General features: G+C 37.6%; 1 protein-coding gene across 2 annotated transcripts in view; it reads left to right on the top strand.

The window, feature by feature from the left end:
- ZBTB20 (zinc finger and BTB domain containing 20) overlaps nt 1-26,129 on the top strand; it is a 473,031-nt gene that overhangs the window by 70,493 nt on the left and 376,409 nt on the right. The window contains exon 3 of one of the 2 annotated variants that reach the window (XM_059466192.1): nt 15,896-15,955. The exons of the other annotated variant lie outside the window; for it this stretch is intronic. The gene's annotated coding sequence lies outside the window, so the exon portion shown is untranslated. The remainder of the gene's footprint in view (nt 1-15,895; nt 15,956-26,129) is intronic. 2 annotated transcript variants of the gene reach the window in all.

The following is a 26,129-nucleotide window of genomic DNA, read 5'->3' as shown; positions in this document are numbered from 1 at the left end:
TGGAGATGAACAGAAAGTACTGAAATCTGGCCTTGAGACAATAAATGGAAGTGTTGAGTGGATGAGAGAGAGCATTGACGAAGGAAGTTAGAAATAGAGAAGTGCAAAATGAGAATTGTCATACCAGAACCACTTCTAATGGTGTTTACATTGTCATAAGCTTAATAAATGTGGATATTTCTTCTCTGATGCATGCTAGCGATATTTTAAAAATGTGTTATGGGCTCCCAGGAAGAGAAGAGCATCTGAGTACAAGGGTATGCAAATTGGGCTCTGACCACAGAGCCTTAGTGCCACTTCTGAGCCGTTCCCATCCTGCAGCTCTGCACTGCTTTCTCTGCCTCCTGTGAACGTGCATCTCTTTTTCTTGTTGCTTACTTATTTACCTGAGTTATTAAGATAATCCTGTCAATTACTTGGGAATGCTGCCTTAAACAATTTGATTTCCTTATTTTCCAAGGGAAAAAAACCTCCAAAGCCATGTTCAGATACAGTTGTGGGAATCTGTTGCATATTTCATTCATGTAGGATCTGCAGTTTTCCATCTTTCATTCTTTGTAACAGAGGACAGCTTACGAGCACAGCTGCTAATGATGTCCTTGGCTGGCTCTTTATCTCCACAAATTGAAATTTGTCCTATTTCAATCTAAGGATTCCGGGTAGGGTTGTCCAATAGGTATTTTCCCATGGTAAAATTATAGTAACTGGAGTTATCATTCCAAAGCACTGAACTTCCAGTTTCTTTTATTAGTGCATCACAGAAATCATGCAAGAAGCAACAGCAGTCAGATGCAGCCATTGTTATTAATTTACATTGTGCAAAAGCAAATATGCAACGTGAAAAATTCAGAAACTAGATGGTCCCGTGTTTATAATCATTTATATCATTAATATGCCCTAAAATAGATATGCAAAAACAATCATTCAACTTAAAGAATAAAGAAGGTAATCCAAGAAGAATAGTTAAAACCCCATTTCCACAAAAAATCCTGCTTTTTTATGCTTCTCTTATTTATTAAGTAGTTTGTTTATTTTTATCGAGGATCAGGTTTGCAAGTATATGTTTAGAAAGCTACTCACATTACAGACAATCAGTAAGATCTAGTCTAATAGCTATTAAAATGAGAATAATATTTAAATTAGTAAAATTCAGAAATGTGATGATGTTGAGAATGGGCGGTGAGTAGCCCTCCAAGAAGAATCAGTGAGGTTTGGTTCAAATTATCTGCTCTGGCTTATAGAGGGTAATAATTTTCTTGATTTTGGGGTTTTTTTTGATAGGTCAGAAGCAGACAATTTGTGGGAGAATGCTCTTTTCTTGATGTGTGTTCCTTTTACATTAAACTGTATTTCTCCACTGCATAAAGTGGACTACTTACAATGCCATGATGTGTTTGGAATAAACAGTAGAGTGCTATATTTCACTGTAAGTTCTGTCTATAGAAAGTGCTGGCTCTCAGATCAGCTGTTTACATTTTTCTGAAAAAGCTTCCATCTGTTACGTCAAACTTGTTAATATAGGTCCTCAGGATACAATAACACTAATGCTTTAAGTATCCAAATGAAATGTCAGAGTCCAGTTGGAGATACCAATTTCAAATGTGTCAGTGTCCTGAATCCACCTCTTTTTACTAACAGGCCATTTAATAATCCGTGTAAGTATCTGTGGATGTCTAAGTCTTTGAAGGGCTGTGGGGGTCCAGATGTACAAATGCAGTTACAGCAGCAAATCCTCACAAAAGCTTTTCCACCACGCTAGCATGACCACATAAAATTTGGCCTCGTTTTTTTTTCTGGCTTTGCAGCTACAACCATCAAGACCTATTTAGAGTGAAAGTAGGCTTGGTGAGGGAAGTTTCTGAGCTTCGTGTTGTTCCCAGTGAAGTCAACAGCAAAGTCATTGCATAAATATAGATACACCTTACTTGAATGTATATTTTGCCCCTCGTTTAAAGAAAAAAATGAAATCCCTTAGACTTTACGCTTTGTTTTGTTTCTTTTTTCTTGTTATGGTTTTCATTCCTTCAATTTAAAACATAAACGAGTCCTTCATATTTTATTTCTTGTATGAGCTGCTGTAATTTATTATTATAGTGGCCATTCGACTAGAATGAAGATGTATGCCCCTCTTTTGATCCTTGTAAAGATGAAGGGTGAAATGTAAGTTTGTTATATTACCTTTCTTGTTTCTACTCTTTTGTATCCATGGTTTTTTAATTTACATTGCATTGTGAATGAAAACCCTTATCTTCTGCAATGTTTTTTTCCTGCCACTCAAATTTTGCATCAACACAAAGGGTTTGTTCTTCACTTTGTGTTCAGTATTTGGTCACGTTCATTATGAGGTGTATCTAGAATACACAGATCACATTCAGAAAATATAATTTCTCACTGTGTTTTTCTTGATCTTATTATTAAGGGCTGTTTTTTAGTGGATAGAAATCCATTCTATGCATAAAACTGCATTCAAATGAGGTTTACACATCTAATCATACCTATTTTTATTCTGAAATGCTCAGTGATCAACAGTAATTTCAAGTACAATGAATGGTTATAGATCATTTGAGTAGTAAACACAATGGCATTGGTTAAATAGGACCATGCAGAGGGTTAATGGTAAAATATTAATTAAAATAATCCTCTTCAATTCCGTAATAACTTTGGCCACATGCCTTCATCCAACCCCCAACACCACCCCCATGTACTCTTTAAAAAAATACTCACATTACAGACAATCTTGTGTAACAGATTAACATAACATATCTGTAACATTACTCAGATTTTTGGGCAATGGCAATCTGAACATGTTCATAAGTTTAGCTTTTTCTCCACAGCATCTTGCTGTTAACTCTTGACTTTTTCCAATTGGGCATGACTCTACGTGACTGGAAAGTGCTGCCTGTGGTGTCACAGGGAGGGTTGTTTAAGTGTGGGCATTGGAGGGACTCTGCTGAACAGAAATACTCCGTGTTTTAAGGGCCTCACACAGGTAAACAATATTGTAAGGACTGAAATTTTACATTCACATTCAGATTTGAATGGCTGTGATACCGATCTGATGGATTATTTTAGTCGTGATACTGGATTACATAGATATGGATGCAAAGGTGGATATACAAGAGAGATGTTAAAAAGGCAGGATTTTTTTTTCTTTAAAAAATAAGATGATGTAATGTCTCTGGGTTAGAAACAGAAATTTAATCATTTCTTGCAAAAGACTGGAAGTTAGGAAGCCTTTTATTTTCTTCTGTTTTTTATCTCAACCTGACTTGTTTTTCTGATAGCTTTTGCTCTCTTGTAAAGTAGGAATCCTGCCAGTGAGATTTGTGGTGGAAAGTGTTTGGGGCACTAGTTATTATTGCTGAAGTATGATACAGCCTTCAATTTAATGTCCCATTTTTTTTTAGGTGACCAGACCTAAAAACAAAATAACTCTCTGCTGTGCATGGGATTTAAAGTATAAGTCCCATTTATTTTTCGTAACAGATTTCATCTTGCCCATTGGCAAAATAATTGGCCTCTGTAAAGAATCAGTAAGTAAACAGCCAAGCAATTTTTGCTGGTACATATTGTAATTCCCATTTTAAAAATTACTTAATAAAGATTGCCTTTTATAAAAGCTATTTTGGTATATCAGAGGCATGTTGTACTAAACAAAAAGAGGAAAAAAATACCTCTGTCATTTGGAAGAGACCATTTAGCCTCTGAACATATTTGCTCCACACTAAATAATAGATGTTATTCTCAGAAAAATAGAAGATGTTCTATATAGTTCTATGGAAACTGTTTGTTTTTTCTGGATCCTTCACCCACTTCATCTGCCTGCCCCCAAAATAACAAATAGATTTGGCTAGTATGTGTGGTAGGTAAATTTTAGGTGTGTCATAAAAATTATTAATTTAATAAAGTTAATATTTAATTAAATTTTTAATCATTAACAAAAGGGGAAAGTTCAGAGTTGAGGTATTCTTCCTTCCCATAAAAATAAACATTAACAATCAGTCTAATTCCTAATGCATAATGTTGATTCCCAAAGTTAACCATACTAGATGGATGTGAAGATATTACTCTGCAAAGGCTTAAAATGACTTTCATGCCCGTAAAACAATTGTCCAGAGGTGTTATTGACAGGGCTGTACCTGCAGGAGGAATTGTTAGTGTCATGGATATAGGCATCATATAATCACTGAGAGCCTTTCCATTTGTTTTCTCATCCTTTTACTTGGAGAAAAACTCAAAGGCACTGTGGTTTTTCCATAGGTATTTTTTGTTGAGCACAGCTCTGTTTGCAATGGGCAGGTCAAACAAATAAATTTTGTGTGTAAGCAAGAGGGTGGTAAGGTCTGCAATGCACGTTTATTCCTAGGGAAGGCCATTTCACTGCTCTTGCCCTGGAAGATCTTTGACAAATGAGCTGATGGGGTGCTGCTGTGCTTCCAGTGGCAGGAGCTGGAGCTGGAGCCCAGCTCCTTCCCATCCCTCTGCCTTCTCTCCACTCAGCAGTGAAACAGTGAGAGTTCATCTTCAGCTGCTGCTTTAAGCGCTGATTGTTCTCTGCTGATAAGAGATACCCATGGCTGTGAGCACCTTGCTTTCACTCTAAGCAGAGGGAGCTGCAGAGGCAGGGAGGCAGGAGCGTGGTGTTCCCAGCACTGGCTCCCTGGGAACTGCTCTGCTTGGGATGAGCCTGTAGGATTCAGGCCCATTTGCCACGCAGCAGTACTTGTTTAAAGCAAGACTTTAGTGCTTTTCCATGTACCTGACTGGGTGCTTTTTGCCAGGGACTGAAGAAAGAGAAGCTTGGATTTGCGAAGTCTGAGTCTCATTCCCTTTAGAACTTTGAAAGTGATTGAGTGAAAGTGCTGGTATTTTTTCATGCGATTCCATTGGTATCCTGTGATTTCTTTAGAGAACTCCTTCCCAGGCTTTACTTGGCAAAAACACTGAAATACATTACTTAACTTTCTACACATAGAATGGAAGCTGTTAGTCAAAGTCATTCTTTTGTGGGAGAGGCAAGACAACGAATTTTTCATTCCCAGTGTCTGTTTTAATGTTGGAGGAGGCATCATTCTAATTTTGTGTTAACCAGTTTTCATTTTGAGAGCTATTTGAAATGCCACTTCACAGTTACTTCAGAGCTTCAAGGTCCTATCATGCAGTGTAGTGCCAGATTTTTCTGATACGTGCAGATCTGCAGTAGCAAAGTCAAACATTTTTGGAACGCTAAATCTCTTCTTTGAGTTGACAGAGAAAACTATACAATCATTTCTGGCTTTTAAAAGTTGTTTCAGCCACAGACAGATTCATTTTCACTGAGATTCAGATGTATTTCCTTTTCTGAATAGTAGGACTTGTGATCAGAATCTGATAGCAGACTTTTATCACCTTTCTTGTATTAAAAAAATCTCATTTTGATGTGAGTTTTATTTATTAGCATTATTTGTATTGTCACAGCATCGTGGATATTCTTTGTGGGCTTGCTTTTTGGGCAGCACAAATCTCAGCTAGACCTAGAGACTTAGTTTGTCTGGTTGCCAGTACCTCTGGAAATGTCTGGATACCTGGACACCAAGAAGCAGTGGGTTCTGTTTGTGTAGTTTGTCAGTAGACTCACAGGTCTGGCAATGTGCACCTCACTTTCCACACGGGTGTGCTCACTAGTCAGCACATAGAGACCTTGGCCCATCACTGGTTTTGTCTCATAGGAAAAAGGGAACAGGAAACAGGAGTACTTTGTGATGGAATAGAGATCTGTACCTCGCTCAGCTAAGCTGAGGCATTAAGTCTCAGATCTAGGCTAGGTGGAAGGAATAGGCAGAAGGGAGGGTGACAATTCTTTGGTGACAGACATAGCTGGGTATCTGTGAAGAGAAGGAATTGCCCTCTCAAGATGCTTGCCTTGTTCCAGTGGTGAAAGGAGCAGCCTAGGCCACAGTGTCTTTTAGATGGCCAAAGTTAGATGAGATGACTTTATCCTAATGCCTCTGTGTTTTTATTTCCTTGCTTGCAGAGTGAGGATAACCTAGTTCTATTTGGTTTTTCTTTAAAGTGCTTTCAGATGCTTGCTGCTGGAGTTTTTTTAAATCTGAAGTAGCATGATGTTTGGGATTGCTCAGTTAATGGGGTAGATATAAGTCTGGGATTTTTTGCTTCATATAATTAATAGAGAGGAAGGAAGGCTTTGTTAAAGCAGTGGAGTTTAACCTGAGATAAAAGTTCAACACTGAATTTTGTCACAGATTTCCTGAATAACTCCAATCTGTGTGTCTCAACTCATCTGAAAAAATAGTTCCTGTTCTTTCACCCTTTGGTTGGCTTGTCTGAAAAGTTTTTTTCTAGCGACAACTTGTCTTCCAGTCTGTGCACTGCAGTGCCTAATACATCAATCTCACTGTGATCTCAAAACTCTACTGCAATATAAAGTGTTTCTTATCAGAAAACGTAGTATTATATGACATGTTCCAGAAACTTTGTTTAGTCATTTCTAACATAACAGGACAAAACCCTACATAATCCATTGACCTATATTAAATGAAAGAACAGTGCAAGTTTTAGAAAAATATAGATAGAAGTTATATATGTAGGTTCTATTAAAATAGTATCAAGTGGATTGCATGTTTTGAGGGGTATCACTTCAAGAAACAGATTTTACTATGGAAAGTATTTGTACTAAAGCTTTCTTAATTTAAAATCTCTGCTGTGTAAAAGCAGTGAGTTAAATGATTCTTATTGATTTTAGTAAGATTAAAGCATAGTTAAGTTTGATCAACAACCATCCCTGCAGTTTTGCTGGTGCATTTTCAGCTAAAAGAGGAGAGCCTTTTGGGTTGTTTTTTCAAATCTTAATCTGTAGAAACTTTGTTCTATAAGAAATGATGCATTCCTGTAATGGAGATATCTGCTAGCTTGCAGTATAGCTCCCAACATGGTTTTAATCCAGATGCTGTGTATTGACATTATCTCGGCTACAGCTTTTACTTAATCAACTGTCCTCATGTCCTTAAAGCAGAATGAATGTTAGAACTAAAAATGTGCCACTGATTGAACATCTCAGTCTTCATATTGATTAATATAATAGTTATTTTTGTAATATTATAAATTTTTAATTAGAGCCATTCTTGTTACTTGATTTCTATGTACTGGTTTTTATACATTAATCTTTATAAAAAATAAATATCTGTAACAAATGGTAGGAATGACCGGAAAAAATAAGGGGAAGAATGATATCAGGATCGAAGATGTTTTGTGGGTGTCATTTTTAGTACTGTTTCAAATGTGTATTTTTGTTCTAATTCCCTTTATGTTTAGACTAGACAAACCTATTGCAGCATGAAGGAACTGTTTTGTGTCCAGAAGTCATTGCAAAGTGGAAAATATTGAATTTTTAATGTTCCCTACTGAATATAACTGGGGAAAGACACATTTTCTAAGAGGTTTTGTAGATTGTTTTGTTTTGTGGGTTTTTTTCCTAGAGGAAATGTGAACTAAATTTTTCTATTGTGAGGCATTTTAGGTATGCCGTATAAGTCTTATACATGTACTGGAGTAATATTGAAAAATTCAGTAAAGTACAAGAATAAAAAGAATGGAAAATAGGCTCACTTTTGTTTTGTTTTTGTTTTTAAAAATAAAAATGTTTTGAATGTCACTTGACAAACAGCAACTGATGACAGTGGAAAAAGCTTTAGAACTGATATTTTGTCAGGGATTTTAATAAACAGTAAGAGTCCTTTGTAATAATACTGAAAATACTTCACCAGCAGAAAAAAACCCATGCTTTTGCTGTGATCATCTATTTTTGCAGAAAATAAGTTTGATATTTACTGAAGTCTTAGCATCTGTCTTAGCAACCTCATTGTGGAAGGATTGATAGATATATTGACAAATTACACAGCAGAATACAAAAAGCTAAAACTGATTACAAATAAGTTTTCTTGCCTTTTGATGATCTTTTATTTCTTAACTGGGGTATTGTGAGCTTCAGAGTCAACTGGAGAACACTTGTCTTGGGAGATTATCATCCTTTCCTCACTCTGTTACATTCACCTGCCCATTGATACCAGAAAAACATGTTTCTGATAAATGTGAATGCTTCACTAGCTAGAGATCAAAAGCAAATGTAAGAATTGTACCAGGATGGCTTATGGGCGTTTTGACATAGGGCTGATTCATGTCAGGCAAAAGGATTCTGTGATTTTCCCTTTTCTGGCCTGTACAGATGCCTGAGCTTTGATTCACTTTGTAAATAGAAGGAGCATGAAAACGAGTATACTTTTCATCCTCACTAAGGACTGAAGTCGAAATCTCCTTTTCAGTGGTAATTTCTAAACACCAATATAACCAAAACAGCTATAGCAATAGCAAGATAACTGGGGTCCCTGCTCAGAGCTGCTCCCCAGCTCTTCAAAGCTTGGATCTGCTCTGGCTGAGTGATTCTCCTTTGGTACCACCTGCTGCTCATATGCACTGGGCATCCTTCCCAGGGGCTTCCAGCTAGCATTGTGTAAGTACACACTGGAAAGGCTGCATAATTCATGAGGACATAGCTAACGTATCTGCCTCTTGAAAAATGTCCTGAAAGCACTTCTAAACTCAAAGAAAGATCCTACTTTGTCTTCTGGGTCTAGTAAAATACAAAAGGTTTGGGGAGAATTTGCTGTTTGTTTTGTTGCAATTGTTTCCATTGTGAAACTTCAGCAATTTTGAATCAAAGTCCTTTTCCTTCAGCTGAGGCTTCCAGAGGAAGATTTGAAATGAAAAGTTAAAGAAGGGATAGGCATTGTGTTTATATGGCTAATGCTGCATCTTTTGTCTACTGAAGTATTTGTAAGCTAGCCTCTAAGTCCATCAAAGATACATTTCAGTGTTTTCTCTACATGTCTTCTGCTTATCCTTATTTTCTCTAGCATTAGGTATACTCAGAAATACATGTATTACTTATACACTCTTCTCTATGTGTCAAACAGAATTTGTAAGTCATTTATGTGAGCACTACACAGTAAACCATTCTCATACAGTGTACTAAATATTAAATATACAGCATAACGTACTAATAAAACGTTGCTAACATAAGTAGGCCACCTAAATTAGAGACTAAGCCAACTCTGTGATTAACTGTCTCATCTCCTGAATTCCTGTATTGCACCTTTGGAAGGCTTTGGTAGGGAAAAAAAGGAGTATAACATATAAATATTGACAAAATTGTTAAGATCTAAAACCGGGGGGAGAAAAAACAAACTATATTTGACCATTATAGCAATAAAGAGTAGATTAATAAATATGTTATCAGTTATCACATTGTACACGTTTGTATCAAGGCTGAGGGAACAATAACATGTGATTTGGCATTGGAACAGGCTTCCCAGGAAACTGGTCACAGCAGCAAGCCTGACAGGGCTCAAGAAGGATTTGGACAATGCTCTCAGGCACATGGTGTGGCTCTTGGGGTGTCCTGTGCAGGGCCAGGAGTTGGACTTTGATAATGCCTGTGTGTCCCTTCCAATTCAGCTTATTCTGTGATTTTATGATACATCTTCATTAATCCAGGGCTTCAGAACAATATTACAGAGTCATTTCTATGAAATGCTAGTTGAGAAAAGTTGTCTGAGATTCACAACCATGTTTCTGCCATGGTGGTCATGATGATATTACCATTCAGACAAAAAGTTGTCACTGTGTGATGGCCTGAGGTTACTGAGGAGGAGATGGGAGTTGTTTTACACTGCTGAATGCTGGGGACTTCAAAGGATCTGTGCTAACTTCAGCAGGTAAAGAAATGTCACTTGTTTTATCCAGAAGGGAACCTTGAACTTCCCTCCTTTTCAGCATATCACCTGGGAAGGCTGTGTCACATCAGCACTGTGTTGGGCAGAACAATGTGTCAGAAGGGAGAACATAAAGATGGGCTCCGCTGGAAGTCTGGCCTAGAACAGCATCTTGTCAGAACCTCAGGGACCAGTGCTGATGACCTTTTTTTGTTTGTGGCACAGATGAGGTTCACTTCAGCAGGGTAGCTTTATTCAGTAAAGAAAATGTCATTGTACTGGGGCTGTTTTATCCTTTGTTGTAGAATTTCTGTCTGGAACTTTGACCAGATTTTCCCTCTGAATTTAGCATCTTCCTAGCAGATGTACAGAAGCTGAGGAAGATGCATATGCCTCACAGGAACTTTATTTTTGCTCAGCTGCAGTTCAGAAACAGCCCTCCTATTCACTAGCAAACACGTGAATACAGGATCTTTATACTAAAGCTCCTATTTCTATATTTAAAATTCCAGCATGGTTTGGTGAGGGGAAGGTATTTGGGGGTTAATAAGAAATGTGTATTCTTCAAAGCACCCCCACCTGAAAAAAAAAATGTCCACAGCCTTATAAAATACCTGGTTTGTGTCCTAAAATAAAGCATGTATTTCATGCTCTAAAAGTCTGAGGTTTGTAGCTGAAAAAGATTAAGTAAATAATTCAGAATTTGTTATGTTTACTTGTTAATAATTAAGCAGGTTAGTCTGTGTACTTTTTATAGGCATTGAACTTTATTTATTTATTTTTATTTACTTGGCTCATGTTCTGATTTTTAAATTTGAAGAAGTTTCTGCCAAGGAAGAGATCATGAGAGAAAAGGCATCAAGGAGTTAAGTGCTGCACAGGAAACAAAATCTGTAGGGACACAATCTCTGGAGAGAATGGAGAATTGTCATCTCTCACTTCCCTTCTGCATTCCTCCAGACTAATCTCTAGTGCTTGAAGGGAATTAAATTTTAAAGGTGGTAATGATTTTTCAGACAAAATCAGCACCTTTGATTCCTACTTTGTGTTTCTGGAGACAGAGAGGTCTCTCTTTGTTAGGAGGTGACATCTGGTTCATCTCAGTCAAAGTTCCAGTCGTGTTCCATTTCAGAAATAGCTCAGAAATTTGAATGAAAAGATGGGTAACAACACATCACGTGGCTGTTTTCCTGTTATTTGAGTGAGATACAGTCTGTGGAGATGCTGTAAATTGACAGATTGTAAAGTCTGACATCCTTGTCTTCTGAGGAGGTACAGAGAGGCCACAGCAGCATGAGTTGCTCTCCCAGCCACATTTGGAATCTTCCATTGAGAGACTGCATCCTGTGGCAAGTGGTAGTTCAGTCCAAGTGGATCAGTCTGGGCAGATTTCAGAGGTAGTGAACAAGAAAATTGCTTCCCAGGCTCCTCTTGAATCTCAGTATCTGTCACTTGAGAAGAGAATGTGATGAGAAGCAAAATGATTCTTTGTTTTCTGTCCAGTAATTTTTGCTTGTTGTTTTACATAGCCTAGCCCTGAGCATAGATTGAAATAGAGAAAGAGAGGAGATTTGGTTCTCCCCTCCTCCCTTGCCCGCTGCTAATCACATTCCCTTCCTATCTTAAGTAAGGCCACTGCCTAATATTTCTGAATGTTTGAACTGTTTCTTTTGGTCTTGGCAGAATAAGATATCATTTGATATTTTCACTCACCTTTTCCAAAGGGGAGACAAAGCACAGGGTGGTGTGAAAAGTCAGCTGAAGTGATCGGCATTAAAAGACAAAAGCTGCTGAAATGTGAGACTGATCTTTGGACTGTATATTAAAAATCAAAGATTTTAAAAGACTGTTTATGTGAAAATTAATAGCCTGATTTTGTTGACAGTTGAAGTCTTCAGCTGTTGCCATGGCATGTTTTAATTCCCTGTCTGCACTGGTATTTCCTTCTGAAGAAATACACAGGCTCATTGCTCTGATATTAAAAATGCCATTTGCTTCTCATGTTCCACGTGGTGATTTCTTTAAGTAAACTTATGGTACCTGAAGTGAAGGCATATGAACCTCTCAGACAGCATTACAGATGCTGCTTTTTCTCCATCATGTGACTGCTGCCTTCAAAGATCATTTTGTCCTGAGCCTAGACAGTTAATCCAAATCTTTCCCAGAGATAAATATGGGCAGGCAGTACTTTTCAAATAAAATTGAGTAGTGCACAGGGAACTTAAATTGTTTCCTGAATGACTTCTTCATGTGTGAAGGATGTAACTGTACCACAGTTGTTTCTTTAAATTTTTTCTGTACATGTACAAAGCTTCCTTCCCCACAAAAAAGCCAAAGCATATCCAGTTCATTATCTTATACTTTAGACCAGGTCAGTGGTCTGCTTTGGACAGTTGTCTTCAGAAATTCTTCAGACAATGTCTTTATCATGGAATTTAATGCTATTCCCTTGTTTTTTTTTCCCCCAGACATACAAGCTTGACTCTTGAGAAAAGTTACAGATATCTCAAATCTAGTTCTCAGTGGACCAAAGTCAATATCACAAAAAACCATTACTACAATAACTTGGTTGTAAGTCCAGTGAAGGGTTGAAGCAGCCCCAAAACTTGCTAATTCAACATGGTCCCTTAGTTCAAAGCTGAGGGTAGTGGTGAGCCTGTGTGAGACAATCTGTTCTTCTGCTAGTAATACTGTCCTGAAAATGAGGGGATTTCAAGCTTTTTCCGCAGACACTAAATTCTCACACAATTTTTTTTTTTTTAGAGCATTTTGGTCATGCAGTGTCCATTTTGCTGAGAATATGCTTTGCCCAAGTTTCATGCCAGGTTGAATCTCAAAAGAGACCAAGAGATTTATGAGTAGTCTCACAGTGAATCATGTCTGAGATTCTTTTTGACTCCTATATTCTTAGCATTCATAAACAGTGATTTCTTTCATTCACTTGCTGCTGGACTTTAGTCACACACTTTGTATGTGTGATGACTGTGTTTGGAAAGAATTGAACTGGAGTGATGCTAATATAATTTATCTTACTCTTTGAATTTTGTTCTTAAATGTAGGATCTCAAAAAGAGAAGATTTACCATCCTACAATATTCCCTCTCCCACCATAACCTCAAGAGAAAATGTAAATAAAATTGACACCTTCTTTACATTTTCTTGAATGGAATGTGGTTATTTCAGTTTCACCTAATCTGATGATAGGTCACTGAACAGTGCTTTTTTCATTAGTAGCAAGTATCAGAGGGTCATGCAGCCTATAAGGTATCAACATAAGGAAATGAAAAAGTGTGCATAGTTCCTCTTGTTTGCATTTTCAGCAGTACAGCACGCTCTTGTTACTGTACAAGCAATTAGCATAGTGGAGGAGGCATTTTTAATTTAGGATTGTTTAAGTTATCCATTTCTTATTTCTTACTTTTGTGGTCTTACTTTAAATACCTAACTCATTCTGGTTAGATATTTAAAAAGCAGAGTTAATAAATGTACCTCATTTACTTCATCCTGAAAAGCACATTTTGCTAGGAAATCCCCATGGCCTACCTCAAGCCTCTCTGAGGACTGATAGACTTACAGCTTTGAGCCCAGTAAGCCTCTAGTGAGCCTATACTGTGAAGTATTCACCTCTGCTTTGTACAGGGAGTTAACTTTCATGTAAAAGTGAAAAAAACAAAGTGGTTTCCTGAATTGCAAGCAGAATTTTTCACTCCATTGGTGTCATACAAATGCATCAGATTTTGAGGGTATTACTTGATGTGATATATTTTGAATCACCAATACGCTGTTGATCTAAGTTAAACCACAAGGTTTAAACATGGAGGTTGGAATTGAAGACAAAGTGTATGGCCTGGAAACAGCTGTTTTGGTCCAACAAATTACCATCTCAAGTATAAGGCTTGATTAATTTAAATCATGTATAAAAACAGTTATAAAAACTGTGGCAGAAATGTTGCTTCTAATTAAATTCAGGCATTCAAATGTTTAGAAAGGATCAATTAATGATTGTGAAAATAAAGTAACTGTAACAGTTATACAGACTCTTGTACAGCAGTTCGTGGCAAAAATTACAGCTGACAAGAGGGTAGCTTGTCATCATGAGTAGTTGCACAAATGCTCAAATGCCGGTAGGCCAAAGAAGAAAAACTGACACTTTTGACTTGGATTTAATCCTTTGCAGAACTTGTGGAGTCTAAACACTGCTGGAGGTCTGACTGATCAATGTGTTTTAAAATAAAAAGTTTTCTCTCGCACAGGCTCTTTCCATGCTTTTCAGGCTCCCCAGTAGCACCCTCTCTTCCTGGGCTCACTCAGCAGAGCATCTCTCCCTGCAGCACGTCGTGTGCCAGCGAGCACAGAGTGGTGCAGCTGGGAGCTGAGGTAGACGTTAGGCAAACAGTACCATTTTAAACCTAGTAGTATTGCTTGAATCAAACACATCCTCGTGCAATCCATCCGGCAGCATTTAAAGGTCAAAACCCCATCCTCATTACTCAATATCTGGGCCTTCTGCTTTGCTTTATTCATTGTGTGTGCAGATCTGACAGGCTGTTCCAGACCATCCTTGTGTAATGCTGGAAAGTGCTAACAGCCACTGTTCAGCAAGTCTTTCTCCATTCAGGCAACTGCACACCATAGGAAAGCTGAAGCATTTGTTGCACAGCCTTGGATCAAGCAAAATAAACCTTGTTCCCTGCAAACAGTGGAAGCTGCCATGCAGCAGCCTGTGCAGAGTACACTCAGGACTGAGCCACACAGGCTGGGGGGGTTGTCACAGGGAAATTTCTGCAAATGCTGCTGGAGACATCGTTTGATTGTAATGACCACAGATAGAAAGCACCCAGAAAACAAAAGGAAAATGGCAAGATCTGAGCTTGTCTGAGAAAAAGAAACAGAAGCATCCCTGCAGTGGCCAGGAACTGGTGGGAAGTCAGTGGAACTTGGAAACAATGAGCCTGAAAGCCTACTGTTGTAATATCTTCTTTATTTGAGAAAGCAACACTTTGTAAAGGCTCTCCAAAGATGAGTTCGCTCTCATGAGTAATCTCTTCTCACCTATAATCCCAGTAGTTAAAATATCTTTGTGGCTAGCTATGAAAAACTACCACGAGCAAAATAGATATATTATTTTTATAATATATAAGCTATTTATTAATTTTTAAATTACCTAAGTAATTTTTCTAAAATTATATTTTTAGAAATTTTATATATATATATATTATTAAAGAATACCAGTCATTTTAGTCAGTCCTGCCACACTCAAGCTGGCATTAGCTTTGGACACGGGTTCTTATGTGGAAAGTCAGCAGTTGAGAGGAACAAAGGGAACTCACTGCTCCTGCAAGGAAGTTTGACTGGAATTGATTTGGCACTGTAATCTAAGTGAACCTCTTAAAACAGGGATTGGAAACTGTGCCAATCTGGTCCCTAAACCGTATTCTGAATTGGTGGAGGAGGGTTCCCAACTTCTTCTTTCAGTCTTCAAAATGCTTACTTTTTCCTCGGCTGTGTGATAGCCACTTCTGAGCATTTTGATAGTTAACAGTGTATGGTACTAGGTCTGCTTTTGGTTCTTTGTTTCTTCAATGCAGCCTGTGGAGAGATTTTTGAACATTTTAGTCCTTAAAGCCATTTCTAGCTGAAAATATGAAAATGTTATACATGTTTTTCATTAAAAAAAATAAACTCTTTAGACTCAACCTATTAGAGAACTTACCTCTAACTTTCTCCAAAATGCATTTGAATGACAAACATAACAGGCAAAACTTTAGTTGTGACACACATTTGGTTTTATCCCTAAGATGAATTAAACTACACTTAATGGAAAAAAATTACTTTTTTGAAGCATGGAGCCTTAGAAATCACTCCCTACTTATTTTGTGTCCAGCTGTATAACTTCCCTCCCTGAAGCATATGCATAGCATAACATTTGAAATACCAGTGCAGTTTACTTTTTTGTCACCTGTGCCCTGCATGCAAATGTGTAGGACTTTGTTTTGTCTTCCCTCAGATAGGTGTATGTTTATATATATACAGCATTCCACCCACTGAACACCAGCTATTTGACTGTTACGGAAACTCAAGGTTTTTTGTGTGCGAATCCCTAAATATACTAATTTCTTTTCTTTACAGCAGCATAAGAAAGAAGTGTTGAGAGCTGCTCTTAACCCTTTTGGAGGCCAAAGTCAAAAGGTAAAACCAAATGCTAATGTTTGTGTTTCCGAAGGTGTTGACATCATAATTGTTTGGAAATGCTGTTTCCTTATCACATCTAAACTGAGATTTCCCACAGGAGAAAAGCAGAGATATAGTAAGAGGAATCAAAACATTATTAGGCCTCTTTAAGAGCCACCAGCATATCTGGGCATAAATTATACAGGTAAGTTACAACTGGTAAACTGCAATTATCTGTTTTACTTAATATGAAAACATTGGCGTTGAGAGTCAATGGGAATTTCAGTAGGATTTAATATTGCTAAGGATTTAATGATTTTTGTCTCACTATTACTTGATAGTTTTTATGATATATAAAGTTTTTTCAAATTACAGTAAAACAAATCCTGTAGCTCTTTTCTCAGGCAAGAGTCCCTCAATGGGAGTTTTGCCTGAGTGAGAACTGAATGAGGTCTAAATAATTAGCAATTAAAATATTCAGTTATTGTGCTACTGTATATAACAAAGCACTGGAGGTATTAAAAATTGCTAATCTCCTTCTTATTAAAATGTTAACTGCTAAACATAATACAGTTTTGCATTTCTATCATTCATTTTTGCAGTTCATTAGTAGAGGTGAAATGTTTGTGACAAATAGTCATTTGAACTTTTAAGGGATTGACTTTGTTTTCCTGGCATTTTAGTTAATTTTTCCGAGTTAATTTACAAGCAGAAGTTTTTGCGTAAGCCATGGATTTTAGTGAAAACCCTGATCACGAGCAACTTCTCACATGCCATTCATGAGTATTTGCAGGAGAAAGCCATTGGTAGGGTACTCCTCAGGAGGCAGGGCTGGGCAGTTTGAGTATGTAATTTATGTATGTTTATGGCAGTTTGAGTATGTAATTTATATACATTTTGATCAAGCAGCTTGTTGCTGCTTGATCACTCCAGTGATAGGTTCAGGGTTGTCTAAAGGGTTTGCTGGACAATTTTCAGTGAGACACTGGCATGTGAACAGTTCAGCAACTGGCTAAGGAGCAAAGCTGTGCACCCTAGGCCTCTTAATTAGCACATGAGCTCTTTATTACCCTGCTAGTTACTGTGAGGGCCAGGCTGTGCTCTCATCCTGCTTCACAGTGCAAAAGAATGAGTGAGATACATCTCCTGCCTCCGTCCTCACGTAGCAGCAGAGGAGGTGTGGGAAGGGAGAGTCATATTTGGTGTTAGAGAACAGAGTGGTGAGTGAAGGTGGTAACTGGTAGAGGAGGAAGATGAGTTTATGAAAAGATTTGGTGACAGGTGAATTTCCCAGGGGAAGGCGACACCCTCAATGCTATTTCCCCCATAGTTACTCCCTGGAGTCGATTTTGTTACTTACTATGCCTAAAGGGTTTTTTTTTTCTAATCTTTCTTTAGAGACATTTAGACCTAGGCATTTAATTGGGCCATATAACTTTTGGAAATTCAGGCCATGATTCTGCAAGGATTTACACGTGTATTTCACTTACAGCATTATGAGTAATCCTGTTGAAATACATGAGATTAATTGCAGGACATAAAGTTAGGCATGTATATTTGTCTTTGCAGTAAAAGAGGTGTAGTTTAATTTATTTATTTACTTTCAGGGTGGGGAATTATTTTTTAAAATACATAAATACATGGGATTTTCCACTAATTTTGTAACAGTAAAAGAGGAGATGGATGGTAGCAAAATAAGCTTTCTGCTTGCTCCCCAAAATTACATTTTTGTCATGTTCTCAGCTGTAAAGTATGGGTAAGAATAGGGTGTTAACATTTTCCTTTTTGCATGAACAGTTAAACCTCCAGCTAGAATGAGATGATCATATGATTTATTATAGAGGAGTGAACAGGACAGAAATCAAACAGGAAGGTATGTGTACTTGTGTGGACTCTTGTTTATAATTTCATCAGATTGGTGCACACCTCAGACATTTTATTTAGTGATAAGATATGCAAATTATTCTGGAGCCAGCAGCAATACCTTCACCTGAATGTCAAAACTGGCAGAGATTTTTAAACCAAACCTCAATAACTACTTGTATTTTAAAGCAACTATTCCTAAGACATAGCTACCAACTACAGACAAGTAAGTGCAGAATTGTTTGCTACTTTCCTTCATACAATTTTCCTTCCTCTCTTGTTTACCTCCATGGAGGAACAAGGCTGCAGGCTTACCTGTAAATACTGGGTGTAACTATGGGCAACAGTGCAGATGAGCTGCAAAGGAATGTAGAAGTTTGTGCAAAGCACAGGAATGCAGTTTGAAAATGGGGACACCTAAGGAATGAGACGCACCAGAGGAGATATCTTCTGTTTCTCCAGATGCCTACATCACATCTTTGTATCTCTGAAGGGATGGGTAGCACAGACTCTTCATTTCAACTGCTTGCTCTGTCTTTGGTTTTAGTTTTCTTGCATTTGTGTCCTTAAATCAGAATGTGGTAGTAGAAGCTTGTGGATACAGTGAAACATTTGGATGGCAGCTTTGCCATGGGATTGAGAGCTGAAATTCCTCAAAGCTGTAGATGTTTAGCTGCTGGGGTTTTGGTTTTAAGTGTACATACACTCATGAGAAAAAGGGTGAATATGCAGCCTGGGATTTAAATGTTAGATGTGTTTATTTTTTGAATCCTTGTTCAAGTCAGTGTGCACTGACTGTAAAGTGACAATCCTGTGCATTTTCCCTAGATTCCTCCTCTTCTCTCTGTGGATGTGTGCACATAACTATGTCCAAACACTTCCATCTGAAGTTTTCCCAGGACTTTCTTGGATTGTTTTCTTCTTGTTGTTAGTTTTAGTGAGTGTACCTAATTAACCAGAAAGCTATCTGGACTGAAAACATCCAACAAAGGGTAACAACTGAAGTTCCTGACTGGAAAGATATGACCTGTCTATAAAATGTAAGTCCTATAATATATTCTCACGGATCTGGGTGCTCTTTGTGAAAAAGCCAAAATACTCAAGTCCTACTGCTTTTGTGGATTTGGGCCACTGCAACAGAACATTTTGTTTACAACAACTAATTCTAGGACCTACTTTGGTGTTGTGGATACTTGATTCCTACCCACTCAAATGGAAGCACTTCAAAATAATTAAGGTAAATGAATTATCCACACACAGAGCAAACCCTTTCAGAGGGGAAGTGAGTTTAAGGAAAGCAAGAACCTGCTTTTTTGGGGGGTGTGTTTCTTCTGAATCATGTATTTCAAGGTCTTCTTAAATAAGAAGCCAATGCTTTTGTTGAAACATAAAAAATAAACCTGAATTTTTGATTGTCATTTCTGCTGTGGCTGATGAAATTAAATCATTGAAAACTAAAAAAAAAAAACAGATGAAATTTGTCTTTTCAAGCTGAAGTCCAGGCAGTAGTGCATGGACTCTGCAAAATGCTTACTGAGGTAGCACTGGAAGAGATACAGTGTGTGTTGTGATATGTTCACTTTTAATGCACTGCTGTAAAAGAATTGGAAAGATTTGGAAATATTTGAGGGAATTTTCCTGATAGGCTGTAGGAATTCTCCTGGTTTAGTCTTTCACCTGAATGGATGCACTTTAACCCTCCGTTGCAGTCCTGGTGCCATGGTTGCAGCTTCCAAAATTGACACTTGGCCAGTTGCCACAAGAATTGATCACTTGTTTCTGTATAGGGAATAGTTGCCTATATTGGATACCAATAACTTTGTTAATCCTACCAAAACCTATGCATTCATGTTTGATAAATGTTGATACTGGAATCTGTCATGTTCTTTCAACATCAAGTTTCACAGGAAACCTCTGCTTCCATGCAGAAGTCCTCCTTTACTTGCAGCTTCAGGAGGTGAAATTGAGCGTCTTTCTTATGTTGACACTTCATTTGCTGGTTTTCTTCACTGCTGAATCCAGGCATCCAGTAGCATTCCAGAGGGAGAGGGGACCGGCATTGCAGCCTGCACTGCTGTTTCTCTGCTTGGGATGAGTAATGGCCCACTGGGCTAGTTAACCATTACACTGACTTTTTCCTGTTCCTTCATAGCTGATTTGTGCCAAGGGGACATGGGTTACCAGAGCCTGAACCCAAAGTTCAGTATTGTGTGTTTATGTGTGTCCATGTGTGTTTATGTTTATCTGCATGCATGTCTGCTGTGTTAACCAGCAGATATTCTAGTAAAAGTAACAGTGCCAGGCCAGTGTGCCTGCTTTGAGATATAAATCACAGGTAATATTTTACTCTTCCTCCTTTAGTGTTTTTGATAATGAATGTGAAAGGATTGGCCTCTTAAATCAACACACTGGTTTCCTCATTCAGTTCTTTAGCATGGAGTTTCATTATGCTAAAATTCTCTTTCTTAGAGCACATTTGAATCGTGTGGCCTGTGATTCATGTTGTTTTGCCAGGGGCCATGACCTGATAGATCCTCTATGAAAAAGATAACTTCCCTCTTCACTGAGAGTGAAAACGTGGTGGCAAGAAGTATATGCCATGAAAGTTTTTTGAGATTCAGAACAAGGTATTTAGCTACCATGGTTTTTGATCAAATATGTGCCAGGGTCAAAGCCAAGAAGAAAATTTAGTCATTCTCATTTTCTTCTTCATCTGAACTGCAGATCATCTGATAGTATCTGAATGATGGCACAGGTGACACTTGCCACTTTTGCCACATGGAACATAATTTGACTTTGAATCTTTGTTCTGTGCCAGTGACTCAGTTTACGTTCGTCAGAAAGGATAAATAGCAATTTTGCTGTCCAGATGTCACATTCAGGTGTCCAGACAGATTAAAGTACTGATCTTTAATATCTCTGGTGTTTGTTTTGGGAAAGTTAATTTTCTTCAGTGGATAGCTCAAGACAGTGACTTTTTTTGCTTCTTCTCCTGGAAGATTTCTCTTCCATTGTCTTTAAAACAGGGAAGACTTGGCTTCTCTATTTTTCTGTAAAAGTAGAACGTGGCTTGACAAGTACTTATTTGTAAAAGAGACGGCTAAATCCTCCACCCGGTGGTTCAAGATTTTAACTTCAAATGTTATTGTGTCCTGCAAAGTTCAGGAGATAGATATTTCACTGAGTAGTATGGTGAAATAATTTCCTCCCTCCCTCTCTTTCCTTTCCCTCCTTTCTCTTTCCTTCTCTTTATTTCTTTCTCTCTCCCTTTCTGTGGTAGTATCTCCCTCTTTCTCTCCCTGTCTGCTCTTTGAGTAGATGGACATCTGTTTTCCTGTTAGACCTGAATCAGACATTTGTGTGGGGACACTATGATGCTGCTGCTGAACACCTTACAGGTGCTTTTGTTGTTCTTTCAGTAAGCCTTCCAGTGAAAGCCAGCGTTTCGTTGTACAGTAGTTTGATGAGCAGAGCAGCATTCCTGCATAACTTCCTGCATAGCTCAGAGTTCTCAGAAGTGTGGGTTATTAAAAGACTGACCCCTATTTATCCTGCACCACGAGTGAAATGGCAGACAAAAACATGAGAGACAGCAAGAAGTCAGCAGCCATGGGAGCTGGACCACTTCTGTGGCAGCAACACATTTTAGTGCCAAGAAGATGAGCTAGACCATTTTGACTTTGAAAAACAGCTTTGAGGCCATTTCAGTCATTCACTTTGGGTCTTTGGAATCAAACTTGTATCATTCTTACTGATATTAATAGGACTTGAGGGATTATACAAGTCTCTATGCCTTCCAAAGGCATATCTTTAGGATGGCAGAGAGAATTCATGAAAGTAGGCAGAGGCTCTTCTGAGAGAAAAGCAGCTGAAAACTTGTATTTTTTTCTGGCAAGAAATCAATATTGAAAAAAGAAAAAAAAGAAGCAAGAAATGTTGCTTCTTAGTCACTTATAGAGCATTTTAATTACATAAGTTTTTATAAATCTGAATTGTGGTCATTAGCTGCAGAACTTTGATCTGAAACTTTTTCCTTCCTCTGAATTAAAATATCTTTACAATTATGTTTATAGGCACATTTAAATGTTTGGGGTTTCTTTATGAGAAGGGACTGCCCCAAGATGTCAGTATCTCTGTCTAAGCATTCTCTCGTAAGTTATGTTTTTACGGTTTGATTGGTGTGTGGCTGAAACACAATGTTCCAATCCCACCTGCCTGGCTGGACTATAAATGTGAGATGAGCTCTTTCCATATAAACTTTAAGCTTCCTTGAAATTCTGGACGCCACCAGACTGAATCACTCTCAGGTTAACTCCTTTACCAAGACTGGAGACTCTTATCATGACTTCAAACATCATCAAGAAAAAGCATCTTTCTCTTTGCCTAGACATTATTCTACATTATACTAAATTCATTCATTTATGGGTAACTAAACCTTTCTAGATCTTGGGAATTTTTTTTTTACCTAATGAAAGTCTTTATGTTTGAGAAACAGCTTTTCTTTGGTTATTTTGCAATTAGTTTTAAAAATCTTCATCCTCCCACTATTCTTCCTTATAATTGGTGACTCTGAGCAGAGAGACGTGTGGAGGCAACACTGCAATGTGAAAAACCTAGTTATTATCCAGACTGATCCAAATATGCAAGCCCACCATCCTCTCAGGCTCTTCAGAAAAGTGTGGAACTTTTTTCCCAACAAGTTTCCTCCTCCTCTGGGGCTGCACAGATTTTTGTAAAATGCCCTCATCCATCTACCTCTCAGGCAGATCTCCTTCCTATAGTTTGGAGAGCTGCCTGTGGATTTTTGAGGAGACAGTTGCTCGTGTATGTACACTGAACATCCATGGCCTGCAGGTAATCCTGTTATCTTTGGGACTGTGCTTTAGTAAAATAGATTAATGTTCAGTTACCCAAGCTTTGTTTATGCCACTACTGAAAGGCAGCAGCAGGTGAGAAGTAACTTGAATATGCTCTCTCCTGGTGTTGTATTAAGTGCTGTTTTCATTCTCCATTTAGGATTTCTATAATCTAGCTTTAAAATGATGAATTCTTTAAGTGCTTCAGATCCCCAGAGTCATTCTGTAGTGTTTTAAGATGCTGGACTTTGTATTCAAGAAGTGACATGACCTCTTCTTCTCTCTTCTTGGGTACAAAACCTCATCAATTTTCTGAAGAATATATGTGCCTGTAAATAATTTCCATCTCATAATGAAATCGATGTTTATCTGAATATTAATGCCTTAAAGAGCAAAAGGAAAAATATATTGAAAATAGTTATTTTTTCACTTTGAAAACAGGTATCTTTTCTTTTTTTCTTATGTAGCTATTAACAGAGTAGTTAAACTTGTACTTACATTTTCAGATCACATTTTTTTAAATATTGTGTTGAGAGGGAAAAACATCAGTTTAAAAATTGCACTTCTCCTTTAGAAACCTTTTCCTTAATATCTGGTAATATGGGTGTTAGGGTTAGTTTGGCATATTGTAGGAAAAGTACATATAAGCTTTGAGCTTAAATTTTGAAACCTGTACAGTCAAAATTATGTACAGTTGATCTGGATATAGCTTGCAGTTTAGCCTTTAATTAAAATGTTACTTTACTTCTATTTTGTAAATCAAGTAATAATAAAATGTGTGGTTTTTTTAAAAACAAAAACCATGATTTAGCAGAAGTTTTTCCTGCTTTTTTGACCAATTTTCTAACCAGAGATTTTTTCTTGAAGTCTTGCCAATGGCAAAAATGAGGGAATGTGTGGACTCATGCAGAGTGCTCGCTAGAGCAAAAAAAAGGGAAAAAATAAAACCCCTAAGCTATGTCTGAGGAAATGTCACATTTCTCTGATATGAATGAAATGCAGAACTCACTTCTTACTGCTTTGAAAAAATCAAATGAAGTAACCTCTCCATTTACAGAACAATTTCTCTCTGTGTTCCATTTCCATTTCTTATTGGAAATCAAACAGCTTTGTTTTTCAGCACTTCTCCTGCAAACCTGGTCCCTTGTGCACACACACAAAACCCCCTAAATCTATGCATCCTAGGGAATAAAAGATTTTGGAAGGTACATTTTTCATAGGTAGTTATAAATATGTATTAAAAATTCCCATTGCATGAGTTTCTTAAGGGGATAATACATGAAATCACAAAGGAAAATGTTATGGCAAAAAGTACTGAAGCAAACTGAAATTTAGATCTTCACATTAGGAAGACTGACTGAAGTAACAACATTGCTCAGATGCTGAAAACAGAGCAGTTGAAGTAGAGCTGGGTTTCAGTCTGGGGCTTTGCTTTTGACCTCTTGCTGGTAGGGAGTTCTGAGACAACATTGATATGGTCTTCAGTTGCCTCTAGAATCCCTTCAGTTATGGAAGATATCTGCCCAAGAAATACAACTAGAATTCTTCATTCGTTTGTACAACTTCAGGGTATTAATTCGTAACACAGCTTTCAATGAGGTAAAAGTTCAGAGTAATTCTTACAGGAAATATCCAAGTGGATTATCCCTGGAAACCAGGAAAAAAGATTTTTAGTTTAGTTTAGTTTAGTTTAGTTTAGTTTAGTTTAGTTTAGTTTAGTTTAGTTTAGTTTTTAAGAGGAGAACCTTGAGGAATATCTGTGGGCTTTTTGGGGGTTTCAGCTTCTTTTCTCCAGTGCACTGCATCCACTAAATGTGAGGTGGTAAAACTTTTTTCTTCCACAAAGCTGTCATTGTTTTAAGGCCATTCTGCTCCCTCTGAACATGTATTGTAACAGGTGCCTCACTTGCTTGGCTCTCCTGGAGAAGTTTTATGGATTAAAGCACCACAGGTACCCTGCACAGTGGCACTATTAACAGTGTGGAATGAGGTTGGGAGAAAAACTCATATAGAAGCTACACACCTAGGTGCAGTTAGTAAACAGAGATAGTTCCCCTCATTAAGCATAATTAAACCTAATATTGACTGCAAACTGTTACTTACCTTAAACTTCTCTGCAGACATTGTGGGAAAGGGATTAACTTAGCAGATAGGTACACTAATTACTACTTTCTTCACATTAAAGTTACCATCAGCAAGGCCTATATTCATAAATAAAACATAGTAGGGGATGAGAGACTGAGAAATATGTAAATTCATTTGCAGAAAAAAAGAGACCAAATTAAAAAAAGAAAGTTGAGTGATGCTACTGGAAGCAAAATGGCACTCTAGCTAATTACCATGAAAAGTGTGATAAATCATGGACGTGTATCCTTGACTTCTGACTGATAGAGCCTGCAGAGTGGAATCTCTCATGCGTAGCTGCCTCTGACTGATTTAAACCCCTACCACTATCGGGTTTGATGGGAAAGCACAAAAGTGTGTTATTTTATTTCCTTGGCTATTGTTGCTACCTCTTTCTTCCTAGAAATGACTTGCAATTATTGTAAAAATACAGTCTGATTTCTTGTCTGCAGAAGAATTGTTGTTTGATGCAATTGACAAACAAAGGCTCCAAAGATGATCTGCTTATGGTTTAATAGCTGCATTTTCAAATGCAATTGATCTGGTATAGTGAGATGACTATAGGGATATAATAAAATGTCAAGGGAGGGGCTACTTTTGCTTTTTTATACTTATTCTCATGGGATAGACCTTGAGTCCCACAGACAAGATTAAAAGTCAGAATCAGTTTAATTTATGAATTTCTATTTGTTTTCTGTAGATTTTTGAGTCATGTTGTTGCTCTGTGCTTCAGCTTTTTTATCTGTTTCCTCCCAAATTTCGTAGTTTTCTGCACCTAACAATTGCTGCAAGGGACTGCACACACTTAGGATTATTCAGATGAGAGGCTTGCAGGATGAGGCCATACTATGTGTTGTCATGTCAGTGCTGTTACTGCTTAATCCGGTAAATACTTTAAATTTGAATACACAATGGTGGTGTGATTGTTGTTTGTGGGGTATTTTCTGTTTTCCTTGTATATCTGTCTGGAGTACTTTTTTGGTTGAGCCATATCAGAATAAAAGTCCCTTTTGTTGGGCTAGCTCACACCAGAATAATCTGAGGAGAGATTTATCCTGAGTGTCCTGACAAGGGCATTGCCCAAGCCACAGGCATAGGAGAAACTTGAGTACACTAGTATTTAATGTGCAAGGTGGAAATTTACCATCACAGTGGTGTACTTATTATGTAGATATTTTAACACAAAATTATTATTGGCTTCTACTGAGTATTAGCCTTTAACTTTTTATGAAAAGAAATTCAATCTTTGTAATGCTCGCAGTTCCACGTTTTGCTGAAAGAAGGGGAGGGAAAAGTGAAGTGGTTATGTTCTACTAACAGATGGGTTCTAAACAGTGAGTACCTTGTTT

This window comes from Ammospiza nelsoni, chromosome 2 (genome assembly GCF_027579445.1).
Source record: "Ammospiza nelsoni isolate bAmmNel1 chromosome 2, bAmmNel1.pri, whole genome shotgun sequence".
Classification (NCBI taxonomy): Eukaryota; Metazoa; Chordata; class Aves; order Passeriformes; family Passerellidae; genus Ammospiza; species Ammospiza nelsoni.
This window is presented reverse-complemented; position numbering and strand designations above follow the sequence as displayed.